Consider the following 12146-nt stretch of genomic DNA (forward strand, 5'->3'; position numbering starts at 1 on the left):
TTTGCCTCCCCACTGTGCCCTGCTACTCTGAGTCAACCACGTCAGGGAAGCCCTGGTTTTGTCTTTTGACCAATGGGCTGAGACCTGCCCCATCCAATCAGAACTGCACAGCTAGATCCTCATTTGCATCGAAACTGACCAATCAGAGCTACTCCATAACAACCAACCAGAATGGCATGATTCTGACCAATCAGAACTGGGACCAATTTTGAAACTATATTTGCATAAAATTGGACCAATTTGAAACTTGGGTGGGCGGGAACTTCCTCTATAAGAGACGGCTTTCCGTCCCGAAAGTCTCAGTAGAGTTCGCTTTCTGTGTTTAGGGTAAGCCCGGTTCGCGAACTGTGTCACCTACTAGGGTCTCCCTTTTCTGTACGAGTGACAGGGGTAACAAAGGCCGTTCTTTTGTTTTAACTTCTTTTTTGTGGTGTGGCCTCAGCTTTACTCTAGAACCCGTGTTCTTGCTGCCTGCGCTTTTGCTTCCACCTCAGATTTCTCCCTCCGGGGAGCCGTCTTGACCTCCGGGAGGCTGTTTCTACCTCAGAAAAGCGCTTTTCTTTGTTCCTCACTCAGGGAAGCTGTTTGTTTTCTCCCTCTCAGGCAAGCTATGTTTCACCCCAGAAAAGCCTCTTTTTTCCTTCCTTGTTCAGGGAAGTGATTTCTACCTACCTCGCTCAGTGCAGCTTCTCGGCGCCTTGGTTTTCTCTCTTTACGAAGTGGAATCTTCCAGTGGGCATTTCTCACTGAAACGGATTGGGGCGGGGCCCTCTGCGGGGCGGGCCGGGAGAAAAGGGAGGAAGGTCTCCAAGGGAGGGTGTCATATCCAGATGGCTTCCCTTTCTGATCTGAAAAGACTTAAATGGAAGGGCGATGAGTGGCTCACATTCTGAAGGAGCTGCCATCGGGGCTAAAATAACCAGACGGATTAAGCCGGAAAACAAACAGCTTGAGTTTTCCATGATGGTTCTCAGCTTCCCGGGCCTCCCACTTCCAGCTTCTAAGCTAGTAGGAGCTAGAAGGCAGCCCAGGGCATCTTCTAGATGAAAGGCAGGGGGGAAAGAGGTGCAAACAACGAAAGGAATATGGAGGCAAAGTATGTTGTCCCTCAGAAAAATGCGTTCTAGAACTGGCCCTGAAGAGCACGCCTCCCAGCTGCTAATGTATTCCCTGGACGTGTCAGGTTTGCTTTTCAAAAGGCGGAGGACTTATTTGTATGCTATTTGTTTTTCATTGGTGGGGAGCCACTAGAGAGAACTACCTTTCACCACGCCCCCCCCCCCCCCCCCCCCCCCCCTCTTACTCAAACATTACAACCATGGAAGAGATGGTCCTCCAATATTCCAAGCCAACCCGAGAGTTCTGTGTTCCTGGCGCCACCATCACATTCCTACTTCAAGTCACTATCCTCTCTCACTTCTGCTTTAGCCTTGCAAATGGTCATTCTCCTTCCACTCTAAGCTCTACATAATGTATTCCCCGCAGCAAGGAAAGTAGTCTTTTAAAAACCTAAATCAGATTGTGTTCCATCGCTTCTAAAACATTATATATATATATTTGATTTCAGAGAGGAAGGGAGAGGGAGAGAAACATCAATGATGAGAGAGAATCATTGATTGGCTGCCTACTGCACGCCCCCTACTGGGGATTGCAGAATCGAACCTGGGACCCTTCAGTCCACAGGCCGTAGCTCTGTCCACTGAGCCAAACCAGCTAGGGCTCCCCTCCCATTTTCATGGCATGAATCAAAGAAGTGCTCTAAGCACATTCATCTTGCAAACTAGCTGAGTGGACGGACCCAAGGCCCCTCACCCTTGGAGAATAGACTTTAGGGAAGACAGGCAAAGCTTCCTGAATCTACACAGGGAACTATTGCCAGCCAGACAAGCCCAGTGAGGCCCAGGGAGGGCATTCAGGAGATCCGATGGAGACAAGGTAACTTTTTAAAGTAGCTCCATGCAAGCGTTGGACTTAATGAGATTCAGAAATGGGGCTGGCCTTTGGCCCTCAGGTTGTTTAGTGATTTGTTCATAAGTTTGTATTGCTTGATTTACTCCTAGGAGCTAACCTATAAAGATGGTGACATTATCCTTTCAAATTTCATTTAAAATTTGAGTTTCTCCCACCTCCTTTAGACCATGTCTATATGGAAAGTAACTTTTGCATAAAAGGGAAAATAAACACTAGCCTTGAAAACAGAAGTCCTGGGTCTGGGCACTGGTTCAGTCAGACACAGCAGAGAAAGATGTTCTGAACCTTTCTGGCAGGTTGAAATCACTGGCAGTCTCTCAGGTAATGTTAGAGGAAGTGAAAATTGGGAATCCTCCTGGGAGGGCAATTTGCAGATCATTATTTGCCAAGCACATATCCCTTTGACCCAGCAAGTCTTCTTCTAGGAATGGATATGCTTGCATATGTGCATAAAAACATGTACAGGAAAGATCATTGCCTCATTGTTTATATTAGCAAACTAATGGAACCAATGGTTTACATAAATATGGCTTATTCATATGAATTATGCAGCTGCTAACAATAATGAAGATCTATGTGTACTGATAGAGAAATTGGAGTTGTATTGTTAAGTTAAAAAAGCAAGGTGCAAAAGAGCATATTGTATTTTACTGTGTGTGGGTGTGTGTGTGTGTGTGTGTGTAAGAACACACACTCAGAGACACACATTCTTATCTGGTTGTATTCATAGACTGTTCTTGGAAAGGTACAAGTACTGATGGTCGTGACTTGCTCGAGACAAGACTAGGAGACATTGTGACTGTTTTTATCTACAGTTTATTGTGTTTTTTTTTAAATCATGCATTTATGATATTTCTAAAAGAACAAACATCTACACTTTTTAGCACCATAGCAGTACATCTATGATAGCACTGAGTCAGGGAAGGAGAAATGTCTAATACCATTACCTTTGGGCAAGTCACTTAATCTTGCTGAGTTTTTTCATCACCTATAACATGATTATAATGATGTTCAGCCCTCAGGACTAAGTAAGGCCACTATGTGGACGTGCAAAAGCACATGAGTAGGGAGCACAGAAGATGTCTAACAAATGCTCATTAGTCTCCCTTTTTGTCGCCCGACCATAGGTAGCAATAGCTGCACGTCATCCTTCATGGCTTGGGTTTTCTTTCTCAGGCCAGGAAAGTTGCTGTGCGTGCCACAGCTATTTAAGTCAACTGACCTTTCCTGCTAAGGCTACCTCTATCTTAGGAGATGGGGATGACTAAGGTTGCTGATGACATGTGTTGGGAGGTGGGGCAGGGGTGGGGCTGTGCCTTCGTCAGATCCATGTGACCTACTGGCTCTTATGCTCTGCAAATTTTTCTTGATAGAGATGCCTGCCAGCCTGGCTGTAATCCCAGAGAAGATAGAAATAGCAGAGCTCATGGCTCCAACTTCCATCCTCTCTTTGGCCTGAAGTCTTTCTCCACTGTTGCCGGAGTTTTAATTTCCTTTATTGCCTTGGCCACCTCAAGCCCCCTTCTGGGATGATGGAACTTTGTCAGAGCATCAGGATTGGGCTGGCATGCTTTCCAGAGGTCGTGGTCTAGAGAAACACGAGAACATTTCATTATCTCCTTAGGAGGCACAGTCAGACTGTCATCATCCCTCCTGTTTCCTTCAAGCCAAGTGATCCCACCAAAGGAAGTCATGTGATTTAACCCCTCACCACAATCTCCATCAACTCTACTTGCCCCCAACCCCATCATATAATCTAAGGAAAAGCAGTGTGCTTGCTAACTCCAGAGAGTAAACCCTTTCCACACACACTGCTACAGCCTACTAGAAAACTCTTGGAGTTAAGCTGAACTTGCTCAAGGATGAACACCTGAAATAGTTTCCACGAATGCTGCTAATATGTAGGAAACGACTTATATAATACAGAGTTCCTTTGAGCCTCATAGTTTTCATTTCTAAAAGGTTTTTACAACGTGTTAATTTTATGTATCAACTAGGCTGGGCCATGGTGCCCAGGCACTTGATCAAACATTATTCTGGATGATCCTGTGAAGATGTTTTTGGATGAGATTAACATTTACATTGGTGGACTTCGAGTAAAGCAATTTACCCTTAATAATGGAGGTTGGCTTCATCCAATCTGTTGAAGGCCTTAATGAAACAGATTGATGTCCCTTGAGCAAGACTCAACTTGCAGTTCTTCCCTGAATCTCCAGCTGCTGGCCTAACACATCAGATTCTGGGCTCACCCAGCTTCCACAATCACGTGAGTCAATTCCCTAAAATAAAAGTCTCTCTCTTTCTATATATTTATATCTATTTATATGCCTTATATTTACAATTTTTCCCACGAGCAAACAAAACCTAATTAGTTTTTATCAACATCTTATCAGAGTCAAAACAAAGAAAAACATGCACTGGAAGCAGTGAAATATAGTAAATGTTAAAATTAAATGAGGGAATTATGGTTGATTTTCATAACATTTATAAATGTTTAATAATGAGAATGCATTTTATAATGAAAACATTTAAAATTAATTTCTCAACAAGGAGGTTTATGTTATGACAAAATAGAATTTTTAAGTAAAAACAAATTTCAAAGTGAAAAACAACGGTGTGCTTGCTATGGAAATATAGCTTCAACTCAAATAGCCCAGGCCTCTCTTTCAACCAGCTGCTGCCACTAAGACCCTCTATCTCAGAGTCTTGCCATTGCTCAGGTATTCCCTGAATTTGTCTCCCCAAATTCAGATGTGATCAACAGTCTGAGGGCCTGCCAGCTACACGCCAAGCTCCAGCCGCGTGCACTCAATCACAGCTAGTTTTCATTTGATTCTCACGACTCCGACATGAGAGGTAGGTTACTGTCCCTTAACAGATGACGATACTAAGGCTTCAAGAGGTAATGTACCTGTATGTCACTGACTTACCATTTTTCGATTTTTCAGCTTTATGATGTTGCAAAGCGATGCGTGTTCATTAGAACCTGTGCTTTGAATTTTGAATTGTGATCTTTTCCTGGGCTAATGATAATCAGTACCATCCTGTCTCTTAATGCTGGGTAGCAGCAACCAGCTGCAGCTCCCGTGAGCTACGTGATCACAAGAGTAAACAACCCACACTGTGTTGCTGTGCTTTCAGTTTTTTGTTTGGATGTTGTGTTTTGTGTTTTTGCATTCCATCATGTTTATGATATGCCATCTATGTCTCCTACTTCCTTGTGATAAGGAGAAGAGGAAGGCAATTCTTATTTTGCTTAAGTGCACACAGCAAGTTAAGAGGCAGGGCCAGCGTTTGGACCCCGGTCTCCTAACTGCAGCCCCCTAGCTCTTGCCTCCATCCTGGCTATCTTTCCTGGGATCCCAGGAGGTGTGGGAGAGGGCAACAGCAAGAGTCTGGTTCATTCTAGATCAGCTAGAATCGGAGGAAGTGGGATGTGAAAAATGCTTATGAACATAATTTTTCATATCATTTCCTGGGGCTTATCACCCCCACCTCACCAAGTCTCCATGAATTCCACATTCATTATAACTTCCTGCTCCAAACTACCAGACAGGAAGACAAGGCCAGTCCCTCCTGGAACACAGCAGAGGCTGTAGGCCCCGACCCTCTTCAGCTACCTCCTCCGCCCCTTCCTGTCCTCCAGGGCAGGCATCTCCCCTTTATTCTTCTTCTGCTATTTTTTTTTTTTTTTTAACACCAAAGAACCATCCTTCTTGCCTGCCTCCATCAGAGCAGGAGTGAGGTGAGGACATTCTGTTGACATTGAAGGGAGGTGGCAGGCAGGGGAGGTAGCTTGGGAGAGTTGAGAAAAAGCTGCTGAGTGGACCAAGGGAATGAAGAGTAGTGGTTAAAAGCAGACTCTCTGGAGCCAGATTATGCGGGTTCAGATCCAAGCTCTGCCCTTTTACTGTTTCTGTGTGGCCTCAAGTCAGTGGCTTTGCCTGTTAGATTATCTACCTTGTAGGGTTGATGTAAAAATTGAATTAAGGCATGTGAATGTGAAGTTCCTGGTATATGCCCTCTGCATTTGCTTTTATGATCCCCAAACTAGCTGGGTGACTTGAGCAACTCACTTCCCCTCTCTGACCTTTAGCTTTCTCATTTCTAAAGTACAAGGTTTGGAATAGTTAACCCACATTTCTTTCTCATTTCCAAGTTCTAGATTTCTGACCTCTACTTAATTATTGGAAAATACTCTCAAGTTTCTGTCAAGAACTGGCTCTATGTGGTGTCATTTAAATGATCCCTTGTCACTCAGTTTCTACCATTTTAACTTTATGCCTTTGGACATTACAAATGTTTTGATTTTTAAGATTGTCTAGTTGAAGTTCAAATTCTCTGAAATATCCTAACAGCAAAAAAGATAGAGGGATCCTAACAGCAAAACAGGGACAGCAGGCACCCTGGGAAATGGGCTGGCAGAGGGACATGACTGCAACCTGTCACAATCTAAAATTCCCACCTAGTTTGCTCCTTCAGTCCTACAGCTACTTTCTACTTCTTTTGCCTAGACCAGCGGTTCTCAACCTGTGGGTCGCGACCCTTTTGGGGGTCGAATGATGCTTTCACAGGGGTCGCCTAAGACCATCGGAAAACACATATATAATTACATATTGTTTTTGTGATTAATCACTATGCTTTAATTATGTTCAATTTGTAACAATGAAAATACATCCTGCATATCAGATATTTACATTACAATTCATAACAGTAGCAAAATTACAGTTATGAAGTAGCAACAAAAATAATTTTATGGTTGGGGGTCACCACAACATGAGGAACTGTATTAAAGGGTCGCGGCATTAGGAAGGTTGAGAACCACTGGCCTAGGCAGACCCACCTTCCACCTTTCCTCCACAATATTTTTAAGTTGCCACCTTATGTGTTCCTTCTTTTCACTGCCAGACTTTAGGAAAGGATGGTCCACCCCAGCTACCTACATTTCGGGGCCACCTGGCCACATCCCAGTTCTCCCTGGCCTCTCTGAGGTGCTCCACCCAGTTAAGTCCTTCTCACAGTGCTCCATCCTCCCCTTTAGTGTCAGTGGCTGCCACTCTTGTATCTTCTTCAGTCTCCTTTTGACTTAGAAACAGCCTCTAACTCCAGTCTAGCTGACCTTTGGCCAACCCCAGGCGTAAGGAGTGATCAGGCTCGGGGAGTCTCATTAGGAGAGATTTGGCCCATCTGACAAGTCCAAGATTGGCTTGGGAAATATCACCTGCAGAGAGTTGAGACATCAGTAGTCCATTTCCAGAGTGTGTACCATTCTTTCCCCTTCTCCTAAACTCCTTTCCACCCCCCAAAATATCCCCTTCTCTTGCCTGTTTTTGAAACAAATGTTTAGGGAGCTGCCCAGGCAGGTTCAAAACACAGCTGCCAGAGCCCCACTCCTCCCCCTGCTGCACTTGCACTTGCTGCTGCTATAAGTAGAATGGGATCTATACCCCCCCCAGCACTGGAATCAAATTGCAGATACTCAGCCCTGCCCTGTGTTTTTGCTTAAGGGAGATTTTAAGCTCCGTGGATTTCCTGGCTCCCTTCCGTGTTTCTCTGTGTCTTTGAGGGCTCTGTCTGATGGCCAGGTGTAGGCTGATACATGCCCTTGGCCTGGTGGTCCCAGTGGAACTTGGAGTAGAGCAGCAGTTCTTTTACATTTTCAAAGCCAGGATAGGCTAAGACCTTTCAGACATCTCTGTTCTTTCCCAAGGATGAGCCTCTCAAGACCCCACGGTGCTCGTTAAACTGCCTTTGTCAGCATGAACGTGACTGTGGGCTTAACCGCAAAGAGGTTTGTTTTTCTCACATAAGAAATCAGAGGTAGCCACCAGGGCTACACAGCAGTGTCAGGGTGTACCAAACACCTTAAAAGCTTGTGCTTCATCTTTAGTAAGTGGCTCTTCTCGTGGCCTAAAGATGGCATCTCCCAGCATTATATCTGTGTTCTAGGCAAGAAAAAGGGATGAATGGTGAAGGGCAAAAGGCCAAAGTGACACTTACCCAGCTGCGATGTCTCCTTTAGCAAGCTTTCTTGCAAACATCCTCTGCTAGCATCTCATTGGCCAGCACCATGTCACCTGGCTGTCTCTATATGCAAAGGAAGCTGTGAGAATTTTGACTGAGGGACTTTAACACCCAACATCAAGTCAGGGTTCTCTCTCTCTCTTTTTTTTTAATCCTCACCCAAAGATATTTTTCCCATTGATTTTTACGGGGAGTGGGAGGTAGAGGGAGCAACAGAGAGAAACACTGATGTGAGAGAGACACATTGATTGGTTGCCTCCCTCATGCAACCGAGGTATATGCCCTTGACCAGTATTGAACCCGGGCCCCTTCAGTCTGTAGGCCAAACCAGCTAGGGCAGTGGTTGGCAACTGTGGCTCGAGAGCCACATGCGGCTCTTTGGCCCCAAAATGCCACATGCGGGCGCGCACGTACAGTGCGATTGAAACTTCATGGCCCATGCGCAGAAGTCGGTTTTCGGCCTGGGCGAGTCTATTTTGAAGAAGTGCTGTTGATATTTGGCTCTGTTGACTAATGAGTTTGCCGACCACTGAGCTAGGGCAAGTCAGGGTTCTCTTAGTGGAAAAAGAAGGCGACATAGATATATTGTAGGTAAGTAGCCCTGTCTGCCATAATTGGGACTCCTCCCATAGTACCCCCTACCAAGTTCACATTTCCAAATCCCAACTCTACCACTGTAGATCATCTATGCTCTCTCTATACTTGGACAGTACAGCAGAGTAGTTAAGTCTAGACTCCAGAGTCAGAAATATGTGTTCAAATCTCTGTTCCAAATTCACTAGCTTTCTGGGTTTGGTCCAGTCACTCCGGGCCTGTTTTCACACCTATAAAGTAGGGATAGTAATTGTCTCTACTTCTAGGGCTGTGGTCACGATTAAATGATTTAATAAACATATGGTCCATGGTACATAATAAGATCTCAATAAGTGTTCGCTGTTACTATTTGATTGTTATGCAGATCATACTAAAATATATTCTAACACATCATTTAAAAGATTGTGAGCCCGCTGAGCAAAGATGCTGCCTTCTCCACTGCTTTAAGTATAAAAGCAACCATTTTAACTAAACAAGTGATCCATAAATTCACTTGCCTTGCAAAAATTTAAAACATTACAGAGAAGGCTTAAAGGCCCCTTTGACAACCCCATTCCTTCACCATCCCTTTTCCCATCACTTTTGTTTTTCCTTCAAGCCTTTTTCTGTACATTTCATATATGAACTCATTGAAAATAATGAAGTTTTTTAAAAATTACACTTGCTTGTAAAAAATTATACTTGTATTATATTGTATGGATCATCTTTCAACTTTCTTCCCCCCCCTCCCCCCAACTCAATGACATATCTTGGCAATCTATTCTTTGATTAAATGTAGCTTTCCCAAGTTGTCCTTTATTTCCTTTTTCCAAATTGCTTTCTGGTATTTCCTAATATGGATTTATATATTTATTTAGATAATCCTCTATTCATCAACACATAGATCATTTCCAGTTTAGGCTGTTGCAAAACAGTGATGCAGTGGTTGTTCGTATACAGATGCCTCTTTTGTTCGCGTAGTTACCATAAAGTGCAGTTTCTGGGTTTTAGCACGCGAGCATTTTAAATCTTTAAAAATATTGCCAAGGAGCCCTCTACTCCCCCTCATAGATAGCTGTATCTAAGAATGTGGTGGTGGGGGATTTTTTTGGTTTTTGTTTTTAATCTTTAATTCAGATCTACCTTTGAGCCTAGTCCAGTCTAAGCTAGAAAAATGTAAAGGTGCACACTCCACCAAGATTTACACAGGGAATTTGCTATATCCTGAGGCCTCCAAAGACTGTTTTCTCTGTTAGAAAATTCTTTCTGTTGAGTCTAATTAGGTTCTCTCTCTACTGTTACACTTTGATCCTTTTCTACCCCTAAGAGCCAGGGAGAACAAACCTAATTCCTGTTCACAAGATGTGCCCAGCCTGCATCAGATTCAAAATTCCTGCTTCCTCCCCCACTGTGCCCATTAAAAATTTTTGAGGGTGTTTGTGAAGATAAATGAGATAATCTTTGTGAACGTAATATGAGTTTTTTTCAAGGTTGGAATGTAAGTATGGCAACAATATGTTCTAAAATTTTTAGGACAGATTAGTTTTCTATCTGATGAACTTTTATTGTGTGTTAAGATTTTGAATATCTAAAACATTCACATGGCTCAAAACTTCAAAAGTACACACTGAGAAGTCTTGCTCTCACCCTTATCCCTCATCCTTTTAGCTCCTGACGCCTCTATTAATGCTCCCAAGGAATCACTTTAATGAATTTCTGAGTATCACTCAATGATTTCTTTATTCAAGTGCTTGCATATGTAAAAATTCGTGTGGTCTTCCCCTATGTGGCCCCCTCCCCCACTGTTCCCCACTTCTTTTAATTCACATTATATCTTGAAGGTATTTGCATATGAGAACAGAGTGCTTCTCGTGATTACTTTTGACTCTATTATGGAAAAGTACTTTAAAGCAAATCCCTGCCAGCATGTTTCCATACACGTTTTTTGCATGCTTGAAAAATATTATTTTTAATGGATATAGGAACTGATATAAAAATATATACCATAACTCATTATAACATTCCTCCACTGATGGATATTTAAGTTGTTTACATAGCCTAATTATGTTAATAAAAAGGAATTTCTGTATACTAATATATATATAGATATAGATATAGATATAAATATAGGTATAGATACACACATACATGCTTATACACATAAGTTGTATACTATTTTTACTATTTAAAAACTGTATAAAAATAAATTCACTAATTAAAGAAGGAAATCCTTTATCAGACCACAGTTTCAATTTGGAGTTCATAAAATACAATCACTGCAGGACCTGAGCAGTAACATGGAGAGGGCAGCTCTTCTCAAGTTGCTGTAGGAGCTTTAACTTTAAGTACCTGCCTTTATTAATAATGTTCTTCTCATATTTTCATGATTAAGAAAGCAATCAATTTCCTGAATCCTGTATTTTCTGTTTTCTTTGCAAGACCTTTCTCAGCTTACCCAGAATTCCATTCAGTGTTTCTCAGTCTCAGCTATATTGACAGTGTTTCTCACTCAGTCTCAGCTATATATATCCATATTGGGCTGGATACCTTTTTGCTTTAAGGGCTGTACTGTGCATTGTAGGATATGTAGCATCATCCCTGGTCTCTACTCACTAGATGCCAGTAGCCCTCCCCACTTCCACTTTCATTCTGATAATCAGCAATGTCTCCAGGCATTGCCAAGTGTCCCCTGGGGAGCAATCTGCCCACCTTGAGAATTATTGCTTCTGCCTTTGAGCAAGAAAAGGAAAAAGAGATAAGATAGCAAGTAGAAAACATAGAAACATCTCATGGTCTACTAGCTAATATCCAAACAAGAAGAACAGTTATACTGAATTATGCTTCTGTTTCATTTACCATTCCAAAGCCAATTGCTTGTTTAAGAAATTCTAATGAACTAAACAGGTTTGAGAATGGTAATAGAAGCAAAAACTAATGAATTTTGCTAATTCCTCTTTCCAGCTAGTGACCTTGGTTGATATTTCTTAGCAGTGATATATCTTAAGTACTATTTATTTTTTTACCTCTGATAAGTCATATTGTGTGTATTTATTTTGTGATACAATGCCTTGTTTTCTATTGAATGTCTCAAAATGAACTCTATGAAGTTGAAACATTTTTTATGTGACTTGAATTTTTATCCAAGTATTGATTAATTTCTGCATCCAAGGGTATGTGTTTGTCTCTGTGGCTCTCAGAATGTGTATTCGATTAGCCACTGATGAGTAAGTGGAAGAGGAATCTGAAGGAGTTTCCTTTATCCTCGTTTCTGAGAAATAAGTAATCTTTTCTGGAGAGGGAAGAAGGGAACTGAATTTCCCCAGTCTGGAATATAAACTAAACATGCTGTCAGGTGCCTAGAAATCCTGCCTACCTATCAAGGATTGGTTGGTTCACTTGCCTACTCCCCCGAGAGATTCCTGTATATACTTGCTAAGCAAAACTAGTTTTTCTCATCCTCTGCTCCAATAGTGCTTTTTACAACTCTGCCTGGCATGGTGAAGTGAGGATATATGTCCCCCTTTAATCTGTCCCCTCCATTTGGCGGTGAGCATCTTAAAGGCATGAATATTATATAT

General features: G+C 42.4%; 2 long non-coding RNA genes across 2 annotated transcripts in view; one reads left to right on the forward strand and one right to left on the reverse strand.

The window, feature by feature from the left end:
* The window catches only part of LOC106723717, a 3829-nt gene extending 3099 nt beyond the window's left edge, over positions 1-730 (reverse strand). Inside the window, exon 1 of the long non-coding RNA XR_001359433.1 lies at positions 673-730. This is a non-coding gene — a long non-coding RNA (uncharacterized LOC106723717). The remainder of the gene's footprint in view (positions 1-672) is intronic.
* A 2555-nt stretch (positions 731-3285) lies between these two features.
* Positions 3286-12146, forward strand: part of LOC106723718 — a 53551-nt gene continuing 44690 nt past the window's right edge. Inside the window, exons 1-2 of the long non-coding RNA XR_001359434.1 lie at positions 3286-4237; positions 4723-4827. This is a non-coding gene — a long non-coding RNA (uncharacterized LOC106723718). The remainder of the gene's footprint in view (positions 4238-4722; positions 4828-12146) is intronic.

This window comes from Myotis brandtii, unplaced genomic scaffold (genome assembly GCF_000412655.1).
Source record: "Myotis brandtii unplaced genomic scaffold, ASM41265v1 scaffold630, whole genome shotgun sequence".
NCBI lineage: Eukaryota > Metazoa > Chordata > Mammalia > Chiroptera > Vespertilionidae > Myotis > Myotis brandtii.